The sequence below is a fragment of the Arachis ipaensis genome, chromosome B05, assembly GCF_000816755.2.
Source record: "Arachis ipaensis cultivar K30076 chromosome B05, Araip1.1, whole genome shotgun sequence".
Classification (NCBI taxonomy): Eukaryota; Viridiplantae; Streptophyta; class Magnoliopsida; order Fabales; family Fabaceae; genus Arachis; species Arachis ipaensis.
Window position 1 is genome coordinate 44,983,167 of NC_029789.2, and position 7,580 is coordinate 44,990,746.

The 7,580-nt window shown below is 38.2% G+C and overlaps 2 long non-coding RNA genes across 2 annotated transcripts; one reads left to right on the forward strand and one right to left on the reverse strand.

Moving 5' to 3' along the window:
* LOC110271988 lies at window positions 854-6,735 on the forward strand. The gene is made up of 3 exons (XR_002362889.1): window positions 854-1,021; window positions 5,401-5,407; window positions 6,725-6,735. It is a non-coding gene; the product is annotated as an uncharacterized LOC110271988 (long non-coding RNA).
* Window positions 2,691-3,291, reverse strand: LOC110271989. Its single transcript, XR_002362890.1, has 2 exons — window positions 2,951-3,291; window positions 2,691-2,815 (listed from the first exon to the last, which is right to left on the reverse strand). It is a non-coding gene; the product is annotated as an uncharacterized LOC110271989 (long non-coding RNA).

Consider the following 7,580-nt stretch of genomic DNA (forward strand, 5'->3'; position numbering starts at 1 on the left):
CTGTAATTATCATCAAATAAGAGGAAAACTAAATTACAATTTGTTTACAAAGGACTCGAAATATGAACTTAAAAAGGTGTACTGCATCAAAACAGATTTAAATGTATATCAAAGAATACATGATTCAAGAAGAAGTGCCTAAATAAAGAATGTAAATACACCAAGGGTTTTAAACAAGCATATGCAGTCAGGATCAAACAAGGGCGTATGTGAACAAGAGAGTAGGATTGAAAGATAATCTGATCACTTTCCAAGAAAAGTATCGCAGGCAAGAACCTTAGAGAATACAAAGCAGGAATAAGATACGTGATATTCGCAGAGTTCAAGACATCTAACTGAGTAACCTCAAGAATTAATTCCTAATGTTTCCAGAACCCGCGATTTGCATTATCTATGACTCGCATATTGTCTATGATAACCCATTGGTGCTTCCATATACATAATTCTCTAGTGCTAAGCTGGCCAAACTTAATACCAGGAATTATGCAATGCAAGACTAATGGCATTACCTAATAGACCGTCATGTGCATAAAAACTCTAATTCTCGTTATTCAAACAAGACCTACAACATGACAGACTCTCAGAGTATGCAATTGAAGCATAATCAGTCCATTCCCAAGGCTCTACAGGAAAGACCGCTCTGATACCATAATGTAACACCCTCACTATCAGAAGTCATGCTTCCGGCTGCGCTTCTTTGATAGAAAGAAGTATTACGACTACTTTACATACTAAATATTAAAATAGGAGCCTGTGACTTGATACTGTATCACTGATTCCTTTAAAAACCGGAAATAAATACTTTATCTTAAGAAAAATACAAGTAGGCATAGATTCATATACAAGACTCATTACATAATATCTCATAATATAATATATATATAAAACATACAACTCCTATCCCTCTTACAAAATTGTAATAACAAAGACGAGGGAAGAAAATAATCTAATTAATTCAACAACATATAAACCGAACGCAGTATAACTTCTCTTAAAGCTTCTTCTTCTGGTTCCTGAAAAAGTAAAGCTGTAGGGGGGTGAGAACCTAACCACACGGTCTCACCATGGAGTTTCAAAGTTGTCATAAGAAGATATTTAATAGGAAAACTGTTTTCAAGCTCAGTGATTATCATTGCCTTATGAATCTTTTAAAAAACCAATAAGCAATCGTTTAAAACCTTTTCAAAGAAACAATGTTTAATCTTTCGGAAATCCGAAACCTTTCCTTTCTTATAAGAAAATCTCAATCAGAAACCAACCACGCAATCAAACAACACAATCATTAATTCAGCACTAAAGTTCAATCTCAAATGTAGCACGCCAGGACAAACACAGGCAAGGCAGATAAAGAAAGTACAAGTAGGCAGCAGTTACAGCAAATAGTTCAAGTAGCAGTTACGAACAGTTTAGCAATTAGGCAAACCAAAACAAGTTCAAACTCAAGCAAAGCATACAAATGCATATGATGCATGCCTGTCCTATGGCTGATGAGGCTCATCTGTCGGTAATCCAGCCAACCCGACAAGTCTGAATTGTACTTAGACTGTCCCCCGACGTGCATCCCCAAGAGTCTATGCATAGCTTTTTCTCAAATAATCAATATTACTCAATGAGGATAACATTCCCAGGAATTTATATAGTGCCCGGTCACACACTTACGTCGTAGGGTCAACATAGTATCGAGTTTTCAACCTGGTACACGTGGTGGCAAGCCATGACACTTAATCCAGGGAACCTCGTATCTCAGATATTTCAAATTCATAAGCCATGCGAATAATTCAAAGTTCACATCTCAACATTCTCAACATCATAATCATTCATCAATCCAAATCTCATTTCCAAGTTCATTTCAAAGCCATATTTCAAATAAAATCCTCATCATCCTCTTTTTCATTCTGTTTGTTAACAATCTCAAGTCCAAAACAAAATTCTTTCTTTGATAGACAAATCAATATTAAAACGTATAATGCTTAAATACAAATCTTTTTAATTAATTACTTTAAATAAAACTTTCAATTTTATAAAATTTCGGCAGCATCTCCTCTAAAACTCGGACACTGCCACCCTTTTCGGGTCCCATCCAAAGATCTCTCAAACCTTTTCTCAACCATTTTCAAATCTCAAACATTTTCCAGAATTGAACCAGTTCCAATGTCAAATTATTTTCAAATCAACCAATTTTAACAATAAAACTCTTTTTAAAATCGAACCAGCTCAAATATTAAATCATTCATAAAATTAAACTAACTCACAATCAAACCGCTCCCGTAATCAATTTATTTTCATATCTCAAATTATTTCCAAAATCGTTTCATTTATATTACTAAGTAAACTCTAAAACCAAGAAAATCCACCTTTCTTAATAATCAAGTAAATGACATTTCAAACCGATTTTTATCCACAACCACACACCACTCACGCAATCAAGCACCCAATAATTCAGTCCAACAAACTATCAGATCCATAAGACAAATATAATCACAGAAGTAAATCTCTTTGCATCAATATCTATTTATCATAACTCTGTAATATAAAATAGATTTTAAGAGAACCCCTACCTTGTTCGAAATTCAACTACGCGACAAATTGCATTTCTATTCTTATCCCAAAGCAACAACATCAATACTGACCGTCCTCGCAGTAGCCACAGCTTCTAAACATAGCCTTAGCTCAATCCTAAAACATTAATGTCACGTAAAACTCAATAGTCTATAATAGAACAGCAACTAAAAGAGTTTGGAACAAGGAACGACTTACTGGGCTTATGAATAATCGAGAAAACAGAGCAACAGCAGCTCCGGTGACTATGCAGCACCTTGATGCCGTACACAACAGTCATAGAACCCAGCAATTAAGACCCGTAACTCGATCCTATAACACCAAGACCTTAGATCCTCAAATAACTTAAAACAGAAATACTAATTTAAAGGTTTCGGAACGCATCGCTTACCCAAACAAGGACGAACGGCTGAACTGAAATAACGGTAACTCCGATGGTGGTTCTAGTGATCACTGCCACGTTCCCAATGATCACTGCCACGTTCCCAGTGACCCGAACGGCGGCAACGACGATGCAACAGTTCAGAACAATAAGCAACGGCGGCGGATAGCTGAAATAAACATGCAGTGATGATAAAGGTTCCCAGAATCCAAAAGAATAGAAGCCAAGCTTAAAACCCTTACCAGTAGTGCACACTCCGGCGGCGGCAACGGGGTTTCGAGCTGCAGAAGCGGCGGTGGCTGGCGTGGGTCTCTTCTTTCTCTCCTCTGCTCTCGTGCTTTCTCTCTCTCTCACTCTCTTACTCTGTGCGACCCGACGGTTTATGGCGGCGACAGGAAAGGCGAGCAGCGGCGACGAAGGCGCGGCGGCTCCAAGCCCGTGACCTCCCTTCACTCGCGAGCCATCTCTCTTCGCGATCTCAACGGCGACGACGAGCAGAAACCGCAGCTTCCTGGACGGCGGTGGCGGCACAAGCAGCTGGACACAGCGGCAGCGGCAGTCTACGAGGATGGTGCGACCTCCTCCACCGGCACTCCCCTCTCTCGAATCTCCCTCTTCTCTCTTTCCTTTCACCCTATTCTTTCTTCTCTGTCTCTGTTTATCTCTCTCTCCCTCAACGTTTCTTTTGTTTTCTAAAACACTTAGGTCTAGACTTGGGGAAAACCACTCAAGTGTTTAAGGTTCGATTCTTTCAATTCTCTACTAACCTTGCTTTCTAAGACTTGCTTTTCTTCTACCAATCAACAAAGAATTAATGCACAGATATACATATCAAGAGGTCTTTTAAGGGTTGTAATGGGGTTAGGGTCAAGGTAGGATTGTATTTGGCCAAGTGGACTAAAATCTGAATCCTTAATTAACCTAAACTTCTCACCTAACTTAGGACAATCCATGTAATCATAATAAAAGCCTAACTACCCATTAATTATGTTTTCCACATATTCATGCATCCGAATTTGAGTACAACGCATATGCATTGCTACCAATATTTACTTTGGGACATTTTGTCCCCTTTTTGTTATTTGCTCTTTTTCTTTTCTTTTCTTTTCTTTTCTTTTTTTCATAATTTTTCTTTCTTTTGCTTTTCTCAAGGCATATGATTAAGGTATTGAATGCATGAACATATTCTCAATATTCTTTCATATTTTCAGAAAATTCTAACATACTCAATTCTCAAACCAAATGTTTCCAAACCTAATTTTCCCACACTTAAATCATAAGCACTCTCACTAGTCTAAGCTAACCAAGGATTCAAATTAAGGACATTATTATTTTCTGCTTAGAGTTAATGATGTGCTAAAGTAAAGAATAGAAGGGGTAAAATACGCTCAAATTGGTTTGCAAAGGATAATAAAAGGTTAAGGCCATATGGGTATATAAGCTTAGTGAAACAAAGCCTCAATCACATAAGTGCATGCATACATTAAACAATGGAAATATAGAATCAAGCAAGACAAAGATCACAATTTTAGAAAGAACAACACACACCAAAAAAATAAAATATTGGTTGATAAAATGCAACCAATCAAGTAAGCTCAAAATCTTACTGGTTTTATGTGTTCGAGCTCTAAACCATGTTCCAAAATAAAATTTCTTCAAACAAGTTTAACAAAAAAAAATTTATTCAAATCAGTGAAATACTCTAAAAAGTTTCTTGAAAAAGTAAATATTACTTCAACCAAATGGTTGGTAAAATATGCACAGAATGTAACAAACATGCAATCAAACATGTAAATGCAACAATGAACTAACAAATGAAGTAAAATATTGGTGTTGAGAAGAAAATAACTAACCCATGGAGATCGGTATCGACCTCCCCACACTTAAAGATTGCACCGTCCTCGTTGCATGCAAAGAAGTGCAAGTGGATGAGCTGCTACAACTGATGCTTTTTTCCAAAGATTGTGCAGATGGACTTGTCTGTTGCCCCATGTAAACGTTTTCCGTTTCCCTTCCTCGGTGGCCATCATGAAAGAAGAGGAAAAAGAAGAAAAGTAACCCAAAAACAAAGATAGGAAACAATTTAAAATATGGTTAGGTTAATGCCAAATGATGAGAGTCTCAATTACATGGTAGCTACAACATGCAAGTGAGAAAATAGTAGAAGCACATGGCAAATCAAGAGTGCAAAAATTTGCAACAATGGGGAAGAGAGCATCGGTAATGCAAGAAAATATAAATTCATGTCAATGCAAAAGGGATATAGGTAACATAAAAGATTGGCAGTGATAGATAAATAATATCATTCAACAGTGTAAAACAAGTCACTAAGCTCCAAAATAATACCAGAAAAGATACAACAGTTGAAAAAGAAAATTTAAATTTAGGAAAGAAAATAAAAATATGCACAAAATTAAAATGCAATGAATGAAAGTATGTAATTAAATTAAGTAAAATAGAATGAAAGTGAAGAAGGATGAGAAGTTAAAGAGATGAAGAAGAAGAAAGTAAGAAAGAAAGAAGAAAGAAGGAGAAAGGAGAGAAGAAAAGGAGAAGAATGGAATATGCGAAACGACGCGTAAGCATCGCCCACGCGTACGCGTGGGTGTGCAAAAGAAGAGGCGACGCGTAAGCGTCATCCACGCTTCGCGTGGTTGAGCAAGAATCCTAGTGACGCGTAAGCGTCGGTCACGCGTATGCATGACAGTTGGTTGTGCTAAACGCACAATACCAGCACCAAGGCAACACAACTCTCGGCCAAATCACCCATTGATGTCGATCTGGCGATCCACGCGTACGCGTCGCTGACGCTTACGCGTGGGGTGACTAAAATACGGGTGACACGCACGCGTCGCCCACGCGTACGCGTGGGTTGGCTCGTGCGCAAGGCACCCTTCCTGCACAGCCCCCGCGTGACTTTCTGTAAGGTTTAGCGTCGCATGTGACGCGTGTGCGTGATTCACACGCACGCGTGGAACGTGCTTTTCTCTCTTTTTTTATGCAGTATGCAGAATACAGAATGCAAATGCTGATGCAGGCACTGTGAATGAACACTAAGAAAAATAAAATAAAATAAAACTAAGACTGAAAAAGAACGATCATACCATGGTGGGTTGTCTCCCACCTAGCACTTTTAGTTAAAGTCCTTAAGTTGGACATTTGATGAGCTCCCTGTTATGGTGGCTTGTGCTTGAACTCATCCAGGAATCCCCACTAATGTTTGTAATTCCAATATCCTCCGGGATCCCACACTAGTTGCATAAATCCTTCAAGAAAGTTAAAGCAAGTGACAAGGCCCCAGTAGTGTTGATTGTTAGAATGAATTTCGGGGTCCCAAACCTTGCTTTTGCACCCGTCTTCTTGTTGATCATCATTTTTCCACTTGGGTGGTGAACAATCAGAATTCTCACTGAGACATCCAAACAATTTCCTAGACCCATTCAATTGAGAATTATATCAACCCTTATACTTCAATTTGGAGCATGCAACCATATTGAACCTTGCATGACAACTCTTACCACTAACCATCTCCCTCTTACTCTTATAGCCACAAAGAGCTCTAAGTTGCCCATCCGTCTCAAGCAAATCATATTCAAGTGGGCTAATTAAGCTTAGAGATGAAAGATTTACCCACTTGAATGAAGAAATGGACGGTGATGGCTTTGGGGGAGAGGTCTCCAACAATTTGGCAAGGTGATTTCCAGCTCCATTCCCTTGAGCTCTTCCTTGACAACTTCCACCTCCTTGCAAGCTTCTTCAATTTCAACCTCTTCCTCTTGGTAGCTGATAAACCACTATTTTATGGTTTATCTTGCGCTCAATTGAGTGATTTTTATCAACTCTTTACCCACTTATTCATACTATTTGCATGTTTTATATTTTCCTTCCCGATTTTGTGCTATGATTGAAAACATGCTCCTTTGACCTTAATTTCATTAATATCAATTCTCCCTTTATACCATTCGATGTCATGATATGTGTATTAAGTGTTTTCAGAGATTACAGGGCAGGAATGGCTTGGAGGATGGAAAGGAAGCATGCAAAAGTGGAAGGAATACAAGAAGTTGAAGGAACTGCAAAGCTGTCAGCCTGACCCTCTCGCACTAAAACTGTCATAACTTGAGCTACAGAGGTCCAAACGATGCAGTTCTAGTTGTGTTGGAAAGCTAACGTCCGGAGCTTCGATTTGATATATAATATCCCATAGTTGCCTTGATGCTAGGTGACGCAAATGCGTGCTCCACGCGGACGCGTTGCAGTGACGAAAATCAGCGTGGCAGATTTCTTCCCCAGCGATTTCTGGGCTGTTTTCGACCCAGTTTTCGGCCCAGAAAACACATATTAGAGGCTATAAAGTGGAGGAATCCATTCATTCATAATCATCAGCTCATAATTCATAATTTTAGGATTAGATGTAGTTTTTAGAGAGAGAGGTTCTCTCCTCTCTCTTAGGATTTAGTTTTAGGATTTAGGATTATTTCTTCTTCATCACAGGTTCAATGTTCCTTTTATTTATTTTTCCAATTTAATTTATGAACTTTTCCATGTTAGATTTGAATATTCTATTTAATATAATTTGAGGTATTTCAGTTATAAGATTGTTTTATTTATGCTATGAATGCTTTCGATTTATCCAAAG